Genomic DNA, 22,879 nt, shown 5'->3' on the forward strand with positions numbered 1-22,879 from the left:
AGAATTGTGTCCTGGTTTGTATTAGCAAACCCCAGAGCAGATAGAAAGGTGTTGTGTTCACACTGTTTCTTTTTCTAAGCCAGCAGGGACTCTGTGTTTTATTAGATCGGAAAACCTCTAAATGAGTTAAACACGTCTTGAGCCCAGAGTGTGCCATGACGTGAAAGGTAATTCTGTGACTCTTGCAAATGTGACAACTTCGTGAATGAATCCGATTATATTTGTGTTTTTGCCACAAATCGCAACCAGATTTTCACATAGTTATGATGAGAAAACAATGAAAGATAATCCGCAAGTTCTGGAAATGATAATGCCTTTAATAACGTAAAGGATTGTGTTGATTAAACTATGAACCATAGAATCATTGAGAAGGTAATATTAATAATAGCCAGGCATATTCCTGAAAATGGAAATGATTATGCTAAATTAGGATCAGACTGTAGGGATTGGCTGTGTTTTACTTCCGATTTCAGGTTATTGTTTTTGTATTATAATTTTAATGTGTGGAAAAGTCTGTTAAGTCTGCTCAGCACAATCTAGTGACCTACACAGCCTAATTTGTAATTACATATTAATTACAAAAGGCAGGAGGCCGTTCAGCTTCACTAACGTTTGGTTGCCAACGACTAATTGATCCAAGGAACTCATCCCTCTGCTCCTCAAAATAAACGTTCTTATATTTTAAAAAGGCCAGGGTCAGGAACGCTTATCGTGCTCACTAGTTCACCATCAGCATGTGGGGGATACAGAGCTACTTGGGCTGATGTGGCAGCAGTGAATGGTTTCGATTTTGTCTTTCTGGCCGCTTTTTGTTCCAAGAAAAACATTTAGAGGGTACGAATCACACTTGCATAACCAACAGTGAACCATTCAGGGTGGATTAATATACATCTGACTTCAATCAATAACCATGCAAGCAGCCATTTGCAAAACATAGTTACTATTACAGTTTTTATTAACATAGGCTGTTAATTGCATTAATGGTCTCTTCATGAATAATAAATGATGGGTTATAATGGATTTACACATGAATCTGTAGCCCCTATGCTCAGGTGCAACAAAGGCAATCAGCTCCCAACAACTTCAAACATACAGTACATCTCCTTACCATTCCTTAGGATCTTATTTCCAAGAGATTTCCTGATTTCCAAGAGAAATCAAGGCAGGATTCTACAAACATAGCGCCCCTGAAACTGTGAATTGCACGCAGTGTGCACAGAACACGTTTCTAGATCCCACTGTGAAGGGGCCATTCTCCCTGTCCTCACAGAGACTTTGTGAGGTGAGGTTTTTTACAACCATCTCTGTACTGAGGGTCCCAGCTAAATGGCTCTTAAGATTTTGGGGGTGCGCAAATCTGGGGAGTTTCCTCACTGAGTTTTAGTCCAGGCAGCTTTTCTTTTACGACTGCCTCCAGGTAGAAAGTTAAGATACATTTTAATGAAAAGTCCTAAACATAGTCTTTCCAGGCCAGCGTCTCTATAAATGGAAGCACATCAGCAGTTTAGAGCTGAAAGAGGGCGGGAGCATTTGACTCTCCAGATTTATTATTGTGGTGCTGTAATTAAAGACTCTTTCTATCCAGTGTCTGGCCTGTGCGATCACCCTTAATACAAGCCAGGTTCAGTTAGCCAGAGGGGACGAGGGACCAAACTCCGGGTGGGACATTTCAGAGCCAAGAATAAAAGTGTGGAGAGTGTACATGCTCACACAGAAGGTGCCCCAGCCTGGAATTGAATCCAGAACCCCAGGGCAGCTGTGCCAAATCCCACACCACTAGGCAACTCAGTTCTATAAGTCTGGCACGCGAGCATCTAACACATCGTGCATAACAGCTTCATGACTCTTGGTTAGGTGCTTAATAGTTGTTGTCATTAATAACTGAGTAACACAGCACGTGAGTTTTATGTATAATTGAATAGGCATTTACTTGCACTGAACAAGCTATGTTTCTGTGAGTGAGTGAGTGGTTTCTATTCTGAAGCGTTATCAGCATTTTTCTAAAAGTTAATGATTTTATGAAACTAGTGATGAAACATTAATTTCCGCTGCTAATGCGGATTGTGTTCCTTGTAAGATCTGGAAAGAGAGACTTGCAGTCACCTCTCTATTAATTCATTCTGACTGACAGATTGTTCTCACTGATCCTGGCAGCGAGCCCAGATTCAAACCTTTCCCCCAGATAACTGTTCACAGCAAGAATGTAGCTTTTAAAGGAGGTTTGCATGGTTTACATTAAACGGAATTCTTAGTCTCACTGCTTTTTGAGTTGGCACACCCTGCTCTGTCCAAGCCCAGCCAAGAGCATCCTCTCTGGACCTGATCGGTCAGCAAAGAGCCCTGTCAGGGTTGAGGGATGGCCTTCTCTTGGCCAGGCCAGCTGCATACCTTGGAGAGTTGGGCTGTGAGAAGTCTCACACAGTGCATATACTACATCTTCTACATCTTCCCAGCATGCACCACTCTTCCCCTTCTCCAGAAACTGGCCAGGAACCCCCAGAATCCCGACCCTTCGCCCTTTCCCTCTCTGTCTCTTGCACTCCGGGCCCCCTTCTCTCACTTTTCGGTCTCCACGGGGGCGTCTCTCTCACTCTCTGTCGGTCTGTCTGTTCTCTGTGTCTCTCGGCCATCTTTCCCTCTCTCCCTACCTACCACTCTCTCTCCTTTCTCTCCCTCCCATCCTCAGTCTCTCTCTCTCTGGGCCCCCTAACCTACTCTCTTACCCTCTGTGAAGAGTTTCCATGGGAGAAATCCTCAGAACACGCCAAGCCTGTTTCCCATCCCCAAACCCAGCCACAGCCCGCTGTCAGACCGTGGAAGTCTGGGGGGGGGAAGAAATATTTTTTTTCTTATTTTCTTTGAAAAGGTAATACTAGACTGCACCTCCCCAGGAACCTCAGCCCTGGTCCTTCTCAGAGCCGAAGACGTACTGGAGAATGACGAGTTTAATCCTAGGGCCTCCTCTAATGCTAAAAATGCGTGCATGCGTCTTAGGAGAGAGAGGGAGGGTTATTGCCGTGCTGGGAAAGTGGCATGTTTGAAACTCATTTAGCAGTATTCCTCATTCTTCTGACACCTCCCTTTGGGACAGCTCCTTCGGGCAGGGAGGACTTCAGTCCAGTAGTGACTAATGTGATGGCATTGCATAGATACACAGGATGGAGGGATGTGAAGACACGTCGCATCGCCAATGTAACACAACCTTGAAGGCTACCGTTGGAGCAAGTAAACGCGGGCCCGAGACAGTGTCAATGTGCAGGAGTGACCTTTAAAACCCAAAACAACTGCTCGTCTCAGATGAAGTATTTCACAGCTGGTCTCGCTCTTGGAGGGATGTGTGCTGCGATGTGTTCAGTGTGAAGTCCACAGAGAGTGGCGGCTCCTCTGGTTTTTACATGTGGTTGCTGCGGAGGTCTTCCTACACCAGACCCCTGCGCTCCCTTTGCCTTGTTTTCTAACTGGCTGCAGACAACGGCTGCCTTGGGTTCGGTGAGCCATTTCATCGGGCTGTCCTTTTCGGAATGAGTTTGTGGAGCTCTCGAATTGTCACGTGTCTTGCGAAGCGATTTTGAAAGCCCCGGGGTGCCTGTCACACCCTCACTGTAAGTGGTCCACGCTCCTTTCTCCTCGGGGAGCTGTCTGTTCCTCATCTTCTGACGGGCTGCCTCATATTGGTTTGTGAATGTGCTCTGCAAACAATACCACGACCCAGGGGTATCCTGAAAACAGAAATTAGAGCTGGTACAATCGGTCCAGCTGGCCTCTGCAAATTTGTAAGGCTTTTTATATTAAAGATGCATATATTTCAATTTTGATGTGCTACTTTTACTCTGGTGGTCTTGTGCTGCCAGTAGTAATTTAACAGAGCAGAGTAGTTTAACAGTGTTTGCTAACTCTCATACTTTTCCACTGAGGTCAGACTGAGTCTAATTGGCGAGATATCCATGAGCTGGGAGTCAGACCCAGGTCGCCTGATCTCACCAGGCAGTCCGGTTACTGTCCTGTCAGAAGGCTCAGCTGGCCTGGAAGGTGGGTCACAGCAGGGTCTGTACTGGATGGCATGCATGTGACAGTATCCTTTTTCACTGCAGCAGTGCTGAGTGTTTATTAGGCATGCACTGAATGTGCTTAATTAGCTGTTTTGAACATTTCCTAGCTGTTCTTCAGTCATCTCCTCACTCTGAACAGTCTGCAAGGAGGAAGATGTGCAGAATAGTGAGAGAGAGACAGTAATGCTGAAGAGTGAGACAGGAATGATCAGTCAGTGTGCCCATGAGTGACAGGCTTGTGCTCTGCCCACAGATACCCAGGACGGGGTCAGGGATGGTCTCTCCGTGTGGAGAGCAGAATCCCCCATTATTTATTTTCGCATGTTTGACCTGATGACCCCAATGTGTTCTTGGCTAAGAGGGGGGGTCCTGTTTCCTGGGAATGTTTTTATTACTGTCCCTCTGACAAGACTCTTCTCTGGCATAGATAAAGCCCTGGAAAGACTTCACAGCACTGCTCGCAGAAAGTGTTAACCCTGGCCTCAGTGTACTCTGTCACACAACATTCCACTTCGTTCTTTCTTGTAATTACTGTCTTATCCTGCGCAGCTTTCTAATAATTGGCTTTTGCAGATGCTAATTACACACAAGCTGTCCGAGCTCCCAGTACAGCCTGTCTCACCTCAGACTTATACCTCTGACAGCACAGGTCCTCAGTAGCACCAGTGAAATGCTCAATGTGATATCAGTGATATCAGAAATTGTCAAATTCACAGTTTATTAGTAACATAATCAGCAGTATAGTTACTTTGTAGTAACTCGTTTTTCGCCTTCCCTCGCCGGAGATGTAAAACCCTGGTCCTGTGGCAGTTACTCTGTAGCAGTAGCTGTTAATGTGTGGTTCACATGCTAGTTCTTTTAAACAACAGATGAATTATTATATTAACACTAGATCAGGCTTAGCGCTTCATCTGGTCAGACTCCCCTGGTAATAAAAGCAATGTGTGGCTGAATGTCAGTCTTTTGTTCCGCAGCGAATCAGTCCAGATTTCTAGAGCTCTTCACACCACCACTAGTTTAATACAAAAAAGAAATCCTGAATTCCGAGAATTTAAAACAGTGCTAAGCTTAGCATTACTGTACTGCCTCTTACAGTCCATAGCTTTCTTTTCCACTTGTCAACTGCGAGGTTTGGTCTTCCGCGGAAGTGAACTTAAAATGGTTTTAAGTGTTTTTTACAAAAATAGACAGAAGAGCTTACTTCACAGCAGACATCAGATATGCTTGTTTTGTGTGATCTCTCTGATTCAGAAATTCCAGTGAAGGAGTTTCCCCATGTCTCAGATCTAAAATGCTCGTGATAAACAGAGCCAAGCTCATCTTCTGTAGCTCACCTTCACCTTTTATACCAGGCTGAAGGTTTATATTAAACAGGCTAACAGGCAGACTACTGGAGTACCATATGGAACCATTGGTGTCTACTGTCTTCCTACCTCAGTGTCCTGAAACCACAGATCAGGCCTGGCTCAATATTGCACGGTCAGAAACAGACACTTTAATTGGGCTCGCATATTCCCATCTGTTTCACATTTTCCTCCATTCTGCCATTTCAAGCTACAAGTCCCTGGGAAGGCATTGTTGCACTTACACAACTTCCCATCAGCTGTACACAAACAGAATTAAGAAAAAACACAGCTGGAAGTTTCTGCAGTAAGGTGGGACTGCGTGCCCACACCTCTCTGGCATAGCATCAGGCTGGAGAAAACGCAGGGAAACCCTGTAACTCCTGTCAGTAGGCATGTAGGGCTTGAACATTGTCTCAGAGCTGGATCCATAAAAGAGGCAACAAACTGAAAATTGGCGAGTCTTCTTCCAGCTTGCCTGACAGTACTTCATTTCCTGGTTTGGGCAGGGTTCCTGTGCACTTCACAGATGACTCTGAGTGGATCCTGACCATCTGCAGAAAAGGCATTCATGAGAATCACTCGTGAATGTCTCAACCCTGTAGTTAAGTTTCATGCAGTATGGATAATTCACAAACAACATGGTCAGCTTGGGGCAGTGTACCGGCTAGAGTCGGTGCCTCGCAGCTCTTGGATACTGAATTAGATTTCCTTCTGTGCGCTGTTTACATGTCCTTCTCATGGCTGCACAGTTCATCAACAGCTTGGTTCATTCACATCTGGGACGGTTAAGCCATGAGCAGCACGGTTATTGTCATGAGAAAGATAGTTAACATCACAAACGGTTTATTTTTAAGATATGTTGATTGTAAGTCCCTTCTGCCGCACGGTACGAGTTCTTTTCCATGAGATCATGAAAATAAACACATATACTGTACCAGTGGCAACTTTACCAGACTGCTTAAGATTTAAACCTTCGGAAAATACCCATGCTGTTCATGAATTATTCATCTTGAAAAAATAGTTTGAATCTTTATCAATGAACAACATCTGGATTTATTTCACCCTGGAAAATCAACTGATTTTATTGTAAGCGTTTAAAAAATGTATTAACCTATGTTTAGGTGATGAGCATTTTTAATGTTAACTGTATTGTCTCTAATATGACCATAATATGTAAATGTATAAATTATAAAACGGCCATCTTAAAATAAAGACTAAATAAATAAAATTGAAAGATGTACAGTATATGTAGCGTAAAATTAGCATTACTATTAGCTTTAAATTGTATTGTTCATGGCAGTGCAAATTAATATTGAAAAAGCTTATTAAGGACATCTGAGGTAATTTCATACACAAAAGAATCTCTTGATTGTCTTAGAATACAGTGATATTGATCGGTGCTTAGACAAAGTAACTTCAAATGAGAGGGCTCAGTTATACGGGTATTATAAAGAAAAGGCAGGGTCCCTAAGGTCACCAGGGTACAATGCCAACATTATGCCTCAGGATTCCAGAACTACCCCTGTTATAAGGACCCACAGCAGTGGGGGTGCTACACAATCAGGTTATTGTGTGTAGAGAGGGGTCGTAAGTATCCCTGATGAAGTCTGGGTGACCAGTGATCATGAGATAAAGAAATGGGAGCACAATGGCAACTTTGTGAAACACAAACTAGAAAAAAGCACAGACATATCATTTACGCGGAGCTAATGGTACAGAAGCTCTCGAAATTGGCTTATTGCTGTCTGTCTGTGTGAATTGCTCATTAAACGTATACAGTAGAAGCAAAAAAAAATGTTGGTGCAGATCATTTACGTTGTACAATAGAAACTCAAACACATTTGATTGAATTTCTGTTTTGATCGATCCCACAAAATTGTTAAAAAAAACCCTTTGTTTGAGATCTTGCTATCGAATGAACAGTGCGCATTTGAAAAGAAAAGAAGCACAACGTTTATCCTTTTCTCTTCTCCACAGCTGAAACATCGTGTTTCTCTTTTTTACCTTTCAGCATTGAATGATCCTTTCCTGTTCCTTCAATGCACAGTGCTGACTAAAGTATTACCTCTAGCGGTCTTGCACACTGGCAGCCTATTATGCACTCTCACATGTTTTTGTAATTCGGATTCTGTTGGGAGATCTTGGAAAAGGCAGGAGCTGGATCTGGGAGGGAGAAGCTGCCCTGGTCGATCATCCTTCGGGGCTGGGAATTGCCCCCCGTTCAGGATCTTTCCTTCTGAAGCGGCACTTCAGAGCACTTGACCCCAGACGAGAGCACTCAGCTCCCCTGCTCTCCGGACGCTAATTACAGCTCTTGAATATTAGCCCGACAATGGCCACTGAATTTGTCTGCCAGGCAGCAGTTGGGACAAGAGCATGACATGCCTTTCTGGGCATGTCCCACTCCTGCAGACGTGCAGAGCACTCTAGTGAGCCAGGTCAGCAAACTGCATTTCCTTTCACTGAAGGAAAGCATCATCGCTACAGATGATGGTGTTTTAGAGGCCCAAAGGTTAAAGTTGTCCGACATGTGATCCCACAGCTTTTTAAAGAGAAGAACTAGCCCTGACGAGCCACCTGGACACTGCTTTGTTGAATTCTTCAGGTGCTTCTCAGTCACCGTCTCTTGACAGTCACTGATCTCTTGCAGAGACCACACACACAGACACCCCCCCCAAACACACACACACGTCCAGTCTCTCTCCACCTCACACATCTGCTCTGGGGTGCTTGTTCAGAAAGGGGGGTTCTCTGCTATCAGGTATGAGGCTCCAGTAAAGAGAAATCAGCAAATGCTGCTGTTAAACAGTCAAGGATTTTAGAAACGCGCTGTGCACTTCGTAAACTAACCACGCTCCCTGTATCTTCACCACTTGAACTGTAAAATATTCCATACCGTTGATAATTTCACCCCCTTAAAACAACAGTTTCTAAACTAACAGTAAAATGTTTACAAAATAACCAGCAGTTTATACAGGAAGTGAGAGTCATTGTTTTGCATTGCTGTGTCCGGAGCCAAATGTCAGCTGCGTCACAATGTTGGGAGCCCGGGTTCAATCCCTGGGGTGCTGTCTGTGTGGAGTTTGCATGTTCTCCCTTTGTTCACGTGGGGTCTCCTCCAGAGACTGCGTCTGTGGCTTGAGATGGACTAGTGTCCTGTCCAGGGTGCACCCTGCTTCTCGCCCGTTGCTTGCTGGGATAGGCTCTGGCTCCCCGGGGACCCTGTATTGGATGAAGTGGTTTGAAACTGGATGGATGGGCTTCATGTGGCCCTCAGAAGCACTGAGTGGCTGTAGGGGGAAGGAGACCTTGCTCTTTCCCTCCACACTGGCCCTGGGGCACTCCAGTCCTTCACAGCCCCCGTCTGCAAATGGAAGAGTCCCCCAGTGTCCAGCGTTGGGCTGGTGGAACTGAAACCCACATCCACAGCCTGCACCGAACTCCTCGTTCCACCCTTTGCCAGGACTGACAGCAGCCCCAAGAGCTAAACCTGCTGACAACGTCTGGCTGGTGTTTAGCTCTCCTCAGATTGAACTGAATCCTGCCTGTAGCACCGAGGCTGCGGAGACTGAAGCCCTCCCGCGGTGTGGGGTGTGAATCGAGAGGGGAAGCTGCCAAGGTGGAGATGGGAGTCGAGGAGGGAGGTGGACCTGGGCTACAGTTTTTTTTTAATTAGGAAATGACGTCAGACTGAGTGAGAGGTGGAAGTGAATTTGCTGTCACCGCCGACCTTCCGTCGTCAACTCCATTCTGGCTCTCAGGAGTCTGTATACCACATGCTGTAAATATCCTAACGACTTTGTCGCAATAGGAACAACAAGAAAATCTGTTCTTTTTTTTTTTTTTGCACGTTACGATCGGATGTTATGTAAATAAGGAAATAAGGATTACACCGTAAGAGCGCATTAAACCGCGCAAAGGTAATCAGTGTTTGCTTCACGAAAACCTAACAGATTATACACTGTTTATCCCAGAGAGCTTTTTTAGCGGTTTTAACGGTCGGTCTGATAAGTGACATTTCATAAAAAGCTTCATTGTTCGCAGTTCTTCACGAGAATCTTTAAGCCTAGCTCTCCACTGCCTCCAACGCAACGCAATTCATCCTCGATGCCCTTCAGTCCCTCCGAGCACCCGAGTTAGATGGCAGAGACCCAGGGTGAGATGATGTTTCCAGCACAGAGGAGCCGCACGACAGCACATCTTTACGGGATGCTCTTAAGTTGTTATAACCATGACAACCATGTTATGATCATGAATAAGTGACTCACCGAATGGCTGGATGGATTTATACCTTAATAAACAGCCCGGCGCTGCTTTGAAATCTGAGCCACAGAGGAGAAATGTTAGAAATGCGCTGACAAGTCACCGTTTAACACGTGTAGAGGGACAGGTTAACAGTATTTCACTGTCAACAATTTTCCGTTTGATTCTAAGAGCCGAACTTAAGAAAGTTGCTTATCAAGGAAATCGTCATTAAATTTATGCCGCAGGCGAACGATACCCAGTCGACGGCAGTTTATCGATCTTCACAGCACGGACAACAGAATATCCCAATAGGTCAATTTTAGTTCCAATTTTACCAAATTTACCGTACATATTGTTTCGGGAAACGTCACATTTTCAGAAATAACAAAATGCACCCAAATAGCGTACTGCTGTCATGTAGTTCTTCTAGATTTATATTCATAAAAAATATGTCAGGCAAATGTATTTAATTTTACTTTCTTAACTGTAGGCGGAAGTTGGGAGTGTATAAGAAGACCTGTGTGGAGACGCCGGCCAGTTGACGGGCATCTCTGCACAACAACAGATCCAATGGACTGAAACTACAGGCAGCAGCATATGGTTTTGACCCAAAACACCATTTAATTTTAATCTCCACGTCTATCTCCGTGTCCGATGTAATCCTCTTTTCCGCACCAATGAACCGCCCACTACGTCAGCCCTGGCGCGACAAAAATGTGGGTCACGCTTGGGTCCGCGTTCCCGAAAGCCAACCCCACTTCCACGCGTGTCCGCCCGGCCGGAGGAGGCGCGGAGCGGACTGATTAAACGATTCCGGCGTGAATAGAATGATACGGTTTATACCTCCGAGATAAGGCACATGAGCCTATCTGGCAGAGAATAAAATGGGCCTCCTTGTGCTGCCCCTAAGTGGCTGGCTCAGTACAAGTTTTCATAATCGGCAATAAATGTCAGCTGTCGTTATCGCCGCAGTCTTTTAAAGATCCCGTTAAGAAGAACTACAGCATTCCCCGGAGGCCAAAGCTGTGAGTAGACGAAATTAGCTCAAAAACATATTTTTAAAGCCTTCTACAGAGAGAGAGAGAGGGGAACAGCCTGAGGAACAGTGAGTCTGTCTCCCAATAATGCTCCAGCCGCCTACAGTATATGTCAATATTTTATAATATGTCTTTGTTGTAAATGTCTGTAATATGTCTATAGATTTTATTTTACTTTTATTTTTTGTTTTGTTTAATGTAAATATCATTACTTTCATTTGCTTTGGCAACACTGATTGTACCCATCGGTCATGCTAATAAAGCACCTTGAACTGAATTGAACTGAGAGAGAGAGAGAGAGAGAGAGAGAGAGAGCAGTGAGTCTGTCTCCTGATAATGCTCAATATGTTTACAGTATATGTAAATATTTTATGATATGTCTTTGTTGTAAATGTCTGTAATATGTCTGTAGATTTTATTTGACTTTTATTTTTTTGTTTTGGTTCATGTTCATTTTAATGATTTTTATTTGCTTTGGCAACACTGATTGTACCCGTCGGCCATGCTCATAAAGCGCCTCGAATTGAATCGAGAGAGAGAGAGATCAGATGCCGAGCAATCTTCCTCACAATGGAGGGTATCTTTAATCTTCACGCACGGGTAGTACAGTGTCCTCTCAAGTCACGAGTTTTCACTGTCAAAGAGAATCTGCTGCTCTGGGGGGTGGTCAGAGAGAGAATAATTACCAGTATATGTACAGTATATTTGCAATACTTGCCCAACTCCAGTGGCAAACTGGAATAACCTTTTGTCAGTCAACGTGATGACACGTTCAGGGATTTACATCCGCCTGGAAGAAATGTTCAAAACGGGTAAAATTCCAGCGCAGTTGTAACTTAGTCCTACTTCTTCTAAATGAGCTGCACTCTTTGCTGACCTCTCTCTGGACCTCCACCCTCCAGCTGGGGTTATTCCCTGCCACCCTTGCACTGGCTCTGTTGCTTCCAGTCCAACATGCTTCAGGGCTGAAAGCAAGGAGCCCACTTAATTGTTTTATTAGATCACTTAAGACGGTCAGTCTCATACAGAAGAGCTCTGCTAGAACACAGACCAGCAGGAGTATGGGGCTCCTGAGGAACAGGTCTGGGAACCCCAGTGTTAGATCAGGGGTTCCCAATGCTGGTGCTGGGGTCCCACACCTGCTGGTCTGTGTTCCACCTGACAGAACAAGCAAGTTATTCATTGAACCCTTTACTTTTATTATTATTGCAACAGTTTTAATTCATCTCAGCTGTTCAACTGTTCTCAGCTCCTAAATATGTATGAGGTTGCCTTTTTGACTACTGCGTTAATTACGTGACCTAAGAGCTCCAGCATCTGAGCAGAAAAAAAAAAAAACGAATTGCAAAGCTTGCAGCTGAGCCACCTGTACAGAGTACAGAGTACAGAGGATAGCTGTAATGAAACCACGCAGCTGTGGGGCGCCACCAGGAACAGGACTGGGGCCTCCTGGCCTGGAAAGCCTGCGACACACCTGCCTCTTCTTTACGCCTGAAGAAGGCCCCACAGCCGAAACGTTGTGTTTCTTTTCTTCTCTTTTTTTCGGCATGCAATTCCTTAGGCATCTGAGTTTTGAGTTCAGTCCAGAAGCCAATCTAGCATCAACGAAGGGATTCCTGAACCCTGCACCTTATTTAAATGCAATCTATTCTTAGTTTTAGAAGCTGCAGAGGTTAGTCTCTAAACCTTCTTGCCTGTTCTGTTTGGAGCCTTGCTTAATGTGATGACAGTGTGTACAAAGGCAGACATGTGTAGCTTTCGAGATATGTGCTCTGGCAATAGAGCATGGCTGTATAGGATACAGTTTGGACTGGCAGACCCTGCAGTCACATGAGGCGCAGTCTTGTGACCCAGTACCAGCCTGATGATATTTTCCGAGATACAGAGGCCACTGTATGAACCGCGGTCAGCTTCAGCAGAGCACACAGGCCTCCAGACACCACTTTGTTCATAATTACACGCATAAACACTGCTTTTCAACAGGCCTCCCAAAATGGATAAAAAGACTGCCGGATTATTGATCCTGACAAGGAGAAAAGAGCCTCAGGTTTCAGGGTAAAATCCATCTGAGGAGCTCAGAGAGCACTGAGCCTGTTCTTGTTAAGAGACTCATGCTTATAGTGTTCAAGGTAGTTTGTATTTGGACTGACATTTTCAGTGTTAACTCACAGGTTATGCCCAAACTCAAGTGCTTTACACCAGAGCATGTGTATGTGTTATTAAGAGGAAAAAAAGTGAAATTAAGAACAGATACAGTTAACACTGATGAAAGGCATTTCTTTGGACAATGACCCATGGGTGACTGGAGCTACGTACCTAGCCAGGTTGTCAGGGGCAAAACCTTCTTCTCTCCCATCATCCATCACCAGGAAGCTGCTTAGTTCTGTTGAGGATCACAGGTGGAAACTCAGCAGAAACTCTCCCACAGAAGAAACCCTCACTGGGATGGGATACTCACAAGCACACAGGGAAACAGGGAAGGCACCAATTCACCCTTCCAGTGTATCTTAGACAGGTGGGAGAAGAAAAAAAAAGAACATTTGGAGAAACATGAGGAACATGCAAACTCCACACAGAATGTGCTGCAGTTTAGAATCGAACCCAGGACCTCAGAGCTGCGGGGTGGCAGCACCAAATGCCCTACCACCAAGCTGCTCCTTTTCTCTTTCCTACTGTTTCTTGTGTTTTTATTTATGAAGCTAAAAGTGTAGAAATTTCCCACCAGTTTCATGGCATATAAGGCAGTGATAGGCAAAGCCTGTCCCCATATCACCTTGTGACCACTGAGCTTGCAATGGGCGGAACTTGATAAGCACTGAACTGGTGGGCAGCTTTGGGAACTGAACAGGCTGAAGAAGTACGTCGCTGTAGTTCTGCGTTAACAAACTTCTGAACATTTTGCACCTTGCAGCTACAATACTGGGGGGACACACCCTTGCCTTGTGCATGATCAAGCAGGTTCTGCTTCCACACAGTCACTGACCACTTCAAAAAAGAAAGACTTTTAACAATGCACGTCTGCTACCATGAAACTACTGCAGGAGACACCCTGCTCCTTTTCCAGCACTGGTCTATTTATAAACACATTTCTCAGCTCTGATGCTATTAAAAGAAAAGAAAAACAACAAATTGAGAAGAAGACCCATTTATATCACAAAGCCACTGATTGAAAGCACTTCCTGTCAGAGGGGAAGAATACTGGGATTTCCTTCCCAAATCCCAGTACAGAGGGTCATCTCCATGGTAGCTGTGCTCAGGATGCTGTGGAAGAGGGTCTAAAGTCAGAAAGGAGGAGGCTTGGAGCTGGAGATTCTGCACGAGCTGTCATTGACTTAATCAGGCCTCAGTTGAGCTCATGATGGGCTCAGTTCCATCTTATTAGTTATTACCTGCTGCTCAGAACCGTGCACATTTCAAGGTACTGATGAAGGTTATTGGAAAGTCAAATCTTCAACTGTGTAAGAACTGCTTCATTTAGAAATAAATCACTACCTGTCCTTTTTGGTATGGGTATTGGTGACTGTCCAAATTTCATGTTTGGACAGTTTCGACATTTCAGGCATTTCATGTTTTAAAGAAATGCCTTTTCTGTTTCTATTTACCATACAGCTATGCATTGACTGGGATTTTTGTCGGGACAAAAGGACTATTCATTTTACCTTGCCTTATTTCTTCTCTGCCTAGTCCTGTAAACCCAGATTTCTTGTAAGATAGAAGCACAACTGCTGATAATCATATGATATGATAATTGTGAATATGTATGATCATAAAAAATCATAATCGCCATCTCACGCATCAGCTCTTTTTTTACACAGAGCCACAGACAAAATCATGGAGCATGCAGACACTTGGCAGATTCAGTTTAACAAATGGTAAGTGCCAAGTGCTCAACTCTTGTAGCAGGAGCACAAACTTTACAAATCACGTAGGTCATTGTGAACTGCAGGAAGCTACACACAAAAGCGATCTGGATGTTTATGTAGATTCTTTAATGTAAGCATCAAGACAATGTAGGGAAGGAAAAAAACTTTTTTGAGAATACTTGGGTGCAGAGCAAAGAGTGTTAACTTTTTAATCCAGTGCTTTACAAAGCACAAACCTCACCTAGACTGTTATATTGGATTTCGCTGGGTCACCATATCACAACAAAAATAGGGTGGCCTTAGAAGAGCTTGAAAAAGAGCAGTTGGAATAATTACTGGTCTCAGGGGACTGTCGATAGTGGACAGGTTAAGGGATCCTCGGGTGGATACACATGGTTACTGTAGGGAAGTACAATACTCTGCAGTCAAACAAGTGCACATGGTCACAAGTGGGAAAACAGTAAATGCTTCTTTACACAAAGAGTTATGGGTGTTTGGAAAAAGCTTCTCTGTCAGGTGATTGAGGTCTGGACTATTAACACTTTTAATTAGATGACATTTTAGTTTCATTTAGCTACAAAACCTAAACACAATCCACTATTTCTACAGCACTGTTTGACCAATTTCTCAGTGTTAAACAGACATGTCAAATTCCAAAAGGACAGCACCACTAATATTGTTATTAGCAATTATATTAGCAAGTGATGATTACATCTGAGACTAACAATGCCATAGCTATTCCAGTTCCATCTACAGCTACTTATCTGCCGAATGGTAGGCCAGGTAATTGACACCTTCAAGTATCCATCTGACTAATCTGCAAACACCTGTCTATACAAAGAGCCCACAACCGTGGTTTATAAAATCAGCAAGAGAAGAAACAGTGCAAGTCACAAGGCAGATGCTTTTTAACTGGGAGCCAGTGAGATAGTTCCTTTCCGCTGTCTAGCACTTTACTTCAGTGTAATTTCACTGAGGCTAAAATCTTGGCGCGACACCTGTAAGAACACAGCCAAAAGTTTACAGGAAATTAAAGAAGGAAGATCACACAGGAGGTGCTTGTAGCCCATCTTTGTGTTTGGAGGTTACAAGCTGATTATCTCGGGGAGATTCTAGAGAATCAACATCCACAGGAGGGCTGGGTAAATGTGTCCTGTTCCCTCTCCTGCACAAACACACACACACGCACACACTTAGCTGCCGTTTGTGTTGCCTTGGACCATGGTTCCTGGAGGAGGAGAAGGAACTGTGGGAATTAATCTTGTCAATTCCCTTTTTTCAGGGTTGCAAAGCCCCGAGTCGAAGGAGACTCGCAGCTGGAGCTGATCTGGAACACTGGCCGTGGAGGTGGGGATCTGGAAACCTGGGGGTGGAGGGGATGGGGGGTTCACCTGATAATCTGGTGCTTGTTCAGCCATGCAGCCCTCCCAGTCGAGCAAAAACATCAGTCCATGTGGCGGTATGGGATTCAGACCTGATTTTGTGAGCAAGGCAGTTACCTTTCCTCTGCAGCTTCCCTGTGTGCCACTCGCTTTCTAGGGGCTGGGGTTGACAGCTCTGGTCTCTCTTCCCTGGTTGTGCTGTGCTTGATCTAGCCTTTCATGTGGCCTGTCACCAAGAGCCAGCTCAGATATGGGATTGTGATGATTAATGACACCCAGGAAACAACAAGGGCAGTGTTTCACTTGTTTATGCTGGATTCGTTCTGTATTGTTTTATTGTTGTTGTTTTTTCTGAGGCAAGAATGCTGGGAAACGGCCACAGTGTCTTCTGATGTGCTCTCGGGGCAATAGAGTTCTGAGAAATAAATATGAAAAAATTAACAGAAACGTACCTTGGTTATATTGGACCTTTGGCAGCTAATCTGCTCTGTCCCATTTTCTTTTCCCTGTCCTCTGTAAGGGCTCTGATGGGAGGGTCTCTATTGACCAGATACAGGCACTGGGATTTTGCTGCAGTGGCCCATCCCATACTGGACGCAAGCAGACGCCTACGGTGCATACATACTGCCCTCCCAGGACATATTGACCTTTTAGTCCTTAAGTGGGAGCGAAGAAGCTGCAAAAATGAAGAATTCGGTAAACTTCGAAAAAAAGAATTGCAGACCCCCTTGTCCTCAAGAAATTGTCATTTTACAATTTTAGGTTAGTACTCACCTGGAACACAATTGGGTCCTCATGAGAGGCCAAGACCACTTTTTCCTATAAGAAACATGATTGTATATATAATGGGTACTTAAGAAAATAGGATGCCATAGTTATTAACCTGCTATCTTATGGTTAAGTGTTAATTAGTCATTCTTTAATTTGACTAGTTGCCTTAATTTAGGTTTCCTGGTATTTTAAGGGCTTGTCATGGAATTCCCTTGTATATGTCAATATTTCTGTCTATTTTATGTGTATTTTAACTTTATCCGGCCATGACGGGCATATCCCACTCCACTCGTAAGTTTGCGGCTAATGTTATAATTCTGTTCACACGTCAGAGCCACACGTGGGGCTGCTAACAAAGCATTGCCTCCAAGTAATTCAAAAAATAGTTTTGGCTTGTCAGAAGAATAGCAGGAGCAGGTGAGTAGCTCTCAGGAAGCTCAGAGTTGGAGAGAGACACACGGGATGTCTGTGAAGTTTGATATGATGCTGCTCCAACCCGTTCGACATTGCTGTATTGCTTTGTGGGCCTCATTTATGCCCCACCATCTCCTGAATGCAGTTTATTTAGTTTTCCTATTATTTTTGCACTCATGTTCCTTTAAACAAATCTCTGTGTTTTCCAGGCAGCGGCCAGCCTGGGCCAATGCTATTGAGAAGGCAAAGACACATGGACCTGGTGAACCTGGTAAAGAGTGGGCTCTACTGTTGGGTCTGGAAGCCTAACAAAGAGGCTAAAGAGCAGCCTGATGTTTGTACGAGGAGGAACGGGCACGAGGGTGTACCCTCTGGCACACGGCGTGTCTCTTCCGGGGCGCCTGACTTGAGCTTTTGATACAGTTCTCTGTGAAAGCTCTGCCTTAACAGATGGTAAATGTTAGAACATCCCACAGGCATGTGACCACCTTGCATTCCCCCTTCCCTGCTCGGAAAGTGCGGATCAGAGCCTCTCCGCTTCAACAGCTGGCCTTTGTGCTGTATCAGACCTTGGCAAGCTGAATGAGAGCTGTCAGTCAACACTGAGGGCATCTGCAGTGCCAGGAAATCAGCAGTAAAGTGCAAAATCCCTACTGCTACAGCACACAACGCCCTTCCAACAAGGCTTGGGCTTCCAAGTTTGCGGACAGCACAGAGCCCCTTTCACCCCCTCTCGTATTGGGAAACGCATTTAGCAGTGAGGCCTGACGGCCAGGGTGGTAACGAATGTATAGTGCAGGGGTCGGCAAACCAAATCCGGCCCGCTGCACTCCTCTGAGTGGCCCGCAGCTCCCTCGAGTATCACAGCTTCTAGCAGCAGCTGGGAAACCCTTCACGGACGGGGAGTTTATTCAGCAGTGTATGCAAGAGGACACGGAGGAGATGTGCCCGGAGAAACCCCACCTAGTCCAGTCGGTGAGTTTATCGGCTAGATAGAGGATTTCACTCAGATGGCCCAGCAAGGTGAGTAAAAAAAAATGTTTAGTGGCCCTTGCTCTAAAAAGTTTGCCGATTCCTGGTATAGGGTGTCCCTCGTGTGGTGTCCCCCCCGATTGTCTGCGTCTGACCCACCATCCAGCTTCTCTTTCAGTGGGAATTGAAAGTCGTAAGCCGGGACACGATGCACAAAGCTGGCCTCTTCTTTCAGGATGATAGAATGTTGGAGTCCAAAAAGGTGTTTCAACCCCAAGACAAATTTGAGAAAACGTGACCTGATAAACCGAGCTAAGAAGCCAGGCATGGGGAATTTCACACTAGCACACAAACGCCTGCCTACTGGGAGTCCGTCTTCTTGACGCACACCCTCCCTACATGCACACAAACACCACGCACACACACATGGGCATAGGCTGGCACACATGCACACACACATGGGCATAGGCTGGCACACATGCACACACACATGGGCATAGGCTGGCACACGCCAGGCGTTCCAGCCATCTCGATCCCGGGTGGCAGTGGCTGTCTTTGCCGGGACTTGTCCAGCCCGATGTTTGCGAAAGCGAAGCAGACGAATGGTGGTGGAGACAGAGGCAGAGACTGGCAGGCTTTCTTTACAGCTCATTGGCTGTGGTAAGAGGGCTCAAACAGCTGGGAAACAAGCCATGAGCTTCTCCCCAAATGACCCTGCTGACAGGACAGGCTCTGGTCCTCTCAGCGCACACTGAACTCCAAGCCTCTTTGCCGGTGTCTTGACCAGCCCTGCCCCTGCAGCTCTTCAATCCCCTTGACGTGTCCTGTAAGAAGCATCAGATGTTTCTTTTTTACAAAGCAAGAAGCGTAGTGTCTCGGGACAAGGGAAAGTGAGACCTCCGGAAAGACGAGTGCAGGCAGAGCTATGTTTTAAAACGAGCATGTGCAGTTCCAGTGAGCCAGTCAAACTGCTACCGAGGAATTGATTTCCCTGCCAATATTGCTTCTGCTGACTGACTTTAAACGTTAATTCTATCCGTCTTCTCCAGTGACCAAGCGTGGCCAAGATTCTCATGTAATTACTACATCACACTTTGGCTTTATATTGCACTTGTCATCCTCAATAGATCCCCAAGGGCTTTACAAGTAGGAGGGCTCTCACTTTATCTAGCCCTGGAGGGCTGCGGGCTGTGGTGGTGTCATTTTCCAAGCAAACCAAATCAGTCAAAACAGAAGGAAAGTGAGAAAGTTGAGCCTGGAATTGAGCCAGGACACTGGGGTGAGAAATCAGTAACACTTCAGGTCAGGGGTTACAGACACCGTTTCTATATGCTTTCTAGATTGAACATGTTAATAAAGCAACATAAATATGGATAGTAGTTCATGCTGAAAAGAAAAGAAAGGAAACACAACATTTCGTCTGTGGAGCCTTGTTCGGGTGTGAGAAAGGGTAGACGGCAAAGATTAAATAGCACAGGAGAACAAAAGCTGGAAAAGTGGAGGGGGAGGGAGAGAGGAGAGGCAGAGAGGCCACTCAGGAAGTACAAAGTGGAGAGATTTATATAAATAAATAAATACTGAAATGCTCAAAACTAGGATATACAATTAAAAGCAAATAATTTAATTAAATTGATGTGATGGTAGAATTATTTAACGCACTCATTCCGAATATTGTGTACAGTTTCGGTCACCATGTTATAGAAAAGGTCACAGATCTGGTGTCTATCCAGAGAAGAGCAATCGGACACTTTCCAGGACTTAACAGAATCTCCTATGCTGGAACTGAATCTTTTTAGTGTTGAACAGAGAAGACTATAAGAGGACCTAATACCTAAAGTATTCAGGATCCTCAAAGCCATTAAATTAACCCATCAGACATCTCCAGAATCAACAGTGAAACACAAACCAGAGGACTCAAGTGCAAATTGCAGGTAAGTGGATTTAAAACCAAGAATAGGAGCCTCTTCTTTACCCAGGTTGTTGTGGAAGAATGGAACCAGCTGCCCAGCCATGTTGTTGATGCCGATAACCTGGCTTCTTTCAAGAACAACCGGATGGGATCATTAGATCACTACTATCAAATGGGCTAAACGGTCTGAATGGCCTTGTCTGGTTTGTAACTGTTCTTATACAGCAATAACTACAACTTCGACTGTGGATTAACTGCATGTTTATAACAAACCGGTAGCCTGAGTCACACCCTTAAACCTGTCTGTTTTTGACAGAAGGTAGACTGTTCCATGTTCAGTGCTTTTCTAAATTTATGAACATCTGGTTTATATGAACATTATAAAGTATAATTTTGAGCTCCCTAACTTGTTTCTGAGAAATCCAGCTCTTTCAAAGAGTTTCTTTGAGTCTTTAACAACCACGAGCAGTCTGGATGTTGTCATTACCTGTTGTCAGACTCCACTACAGCAGGCACGGCTGCAAATAACTACAGAGGGGAGTTGCACCTCAAACCCATCATCCACTAGTCACAACAAAAAGCTGCTGAGAGACTTTGGGTGTTGATCAACCTTCACCAGGCAAGTCAGTTAGGAAGGAAGTTAGTCAGTGAGATGATGTCAAAGCTGTTTTTTCCCTGCAATTTTGCAGTGTAATGGCTTTCAGAAATAAAATCACTACATTCCTTCCCCTGGCCTCTCTTGACATATATGGCGCCCTCTACTGCTCAGATTTATGGTGCTGGGTGGAAGACATTGGAGGTTTAGAGTGCTACTGACTGATGACCGGGTCAGGCCAGTGTTACAGAATGATTTCATTTCGAGGGTCTTGTGAGGGGGTGAAGTGAATCTTCTTTTGTTCTTTTCTTGCTTTGTTTAATTCTGAAACATGCTAATTTATGAGCAACAAATCTGTAAAAGTGTTCAACACGTGGCAGCAGTTATGTTATGACAGTTTGGTTGGCCCTGGAACAAATGAGATCATTATGCATGAATGGGAAATGAAGGAATTGGTTCACGCTGTACATACAGTCATGTCCTCTGAATTATCTTGGACACTCTTCATTGACAATCTTCCAGTTATAAAGCAGCCTTTATATACTGCGTTGACCAAAAACACATGCAATATTCTAGATAATGTTTACAGTTATTAACGACTGCTTTATTTAAATTCTTAGTTCTTCAGTCTTCATGATGTATTGTAGATTTTGTTGTCTGTCTGTAAACACTACATAAAAGTAATTGATCTTGGAAGATCGTGCAGTCAGCTGGCTGTGGTATGCATTTATTACCTAGCTGCAGATCCCTCACAGTATTTTAACTGAGGCTCCTGTCCTGATGCCAGTTTTGGCCATATGGGCTTGTTTATCAGTGTCCTGCTCCTCAGTGCCTCCAATGAAGAGTTGGGTTTCAACAGTGGAAGAGAGGGCTACCTCCATTCCTCGCCCATCCTCCACTGAACTGAGATTAATGATAAGATGCTCAGATGGAACAATCACCATCCAGACCTCACTTCAAAGTGCTGCCTGTAAATCACGGACTGCTTCCCTTTCTTGGGTCATCTCTTTTGGCCAAGACTGGCTATTTTATGTACCATTCATAAATTCATTAGCTCATGGTTGTGAATCCTGTCTCACTTCTCATCTTGACATGTTTATGGCATGATTTTATGTAGCTCTCATATGGTTCAGTGCATGAAGTCTGCACAAAGCCTCCTTTTAAAGGCACACAGCGAAGGATTTGGGAGTTTAAGGAGTTGTCCAGAATATTGACCAGATCACGTTCAGTGCACGTTTTTTTCCCCGCTCTCAGATGTCCAGAAACATTTTAGATTAAATTTGCTGCTAACATTGACTTCAGAGCCAAAAAAGCTCACTCCATCTGATACTTTTATACTTTCATATCTCAAAAGATGTGGGACCTGAGCTTAGAAGCTGCTTTCAAAGTACCTTCATTAACCTGTACAGTAGGTCATACTGTGAAATTTGCGTACACCCTGCATACCTACACGCCTGAGGAAGGCTCTGGGTTCTGTGGCATAGCCTGGGCACAGAATTGAACCCCAAGAAGAGTAAGACAGGACACAGCCCAGAGGTCCTTAGAGGTCCTGGGCACACATTCACTAAGCTCTGGAGCCAAGCAGCTGTGACCCCTCAGTGTGAAACCAGTTCTCACAAACTTGTCACTACCAAGCTAGCAAAGAAAAGAACACTTGAGGTTACTCTAGTGATGATTTCACTCTTCCTATCCTAGTGAGCTCCATGCAGTTAAAGAAAGGAAAACTTCCAGTAAATAAGAGCACAAGGAAAAATGCAAGATCCGTTGTGATCATCTGCTAGCAAGCATCATTGATCCACAGATCTCTTCCTGTTCTTATCAGAAGGATCCCAGCAAATGAGTTTGTACGACATGGATGAGTGGTTTGCTCCGGATTAAAACAGAATCCTTTAGATCTGTGCCAGGCTTTTGTTTCTCACTTTCAGTTAGACAGGGAAATGCGGGAACAAGGAGTAAAGATGTCAAAGGTAATGCCACAGAGGTGGCGGATTAGGAGGCACATTTGAGGCAGCCGTAACAATTCGTCCCAAAAGAGAGAAGAGCAGGCGTGCGGAAAGCTCGATTTCAACGTGAGCAAATTTACAAGCGACCTTGTCTGCTGGGAATAAACAAATCAGTCGTAAAAGCAGAATGTGCAGCACGTGGTAAGTCACCAAAGTTGTCTCCTTGGATTTATGTGAGCAATGTTGCAGGTCTACAAGATGAAACACTTTTAGGAATGCAAGGAAAACTTTGTTACATAAAGGCCCCCTTTCACAGATTCTCTTATCTGCTCCTGTCTTGTCATGCCACACGC

The 22,879-nt window shown here is 44.6% G+C and overlaps 1 long non-coding RNA gene across 1 annotated transcript; it reads left to right on the forward strand.

The window, feature by feature from the left end:
* Positions 1-8,909: 8,909 nt before the first annotated feature.
* On the forward strand, positions 8,910-18,935 carry LOC148653973 (uncharacterized). Its single transcript, XR_015924894.1, has 6 exons — positions 8,910-9,315; positions 10,131-10,665; positions 14,493-14,549; positions 15,823-15,887; positions 16,443-16,684; positions 17,317-18,935. It is a non-coding gene; the product is annotated as an uncharacterized LOC148653973 (long non-coding RNA).
* The last annotated feature ends 3,944 nt before the right edge of the window (positions 18,936-22,879 follow it).

Source organism: Lepisosteus platostomus, chromosome 10 (assembly GCF_059453375.1).
Source record: "Lepisosteus platostomus isolate fLepPlt1 chromosome 10, fLepPlt1.hap1, whole genome shotgun sequence".
Lineage (NCBI taxonomy): Eukaryota > Metazoa > Chordata > Actinopteri > Semionotiformes > Lepisosteidae > Lepisosteus > Lepisosteus platostomus.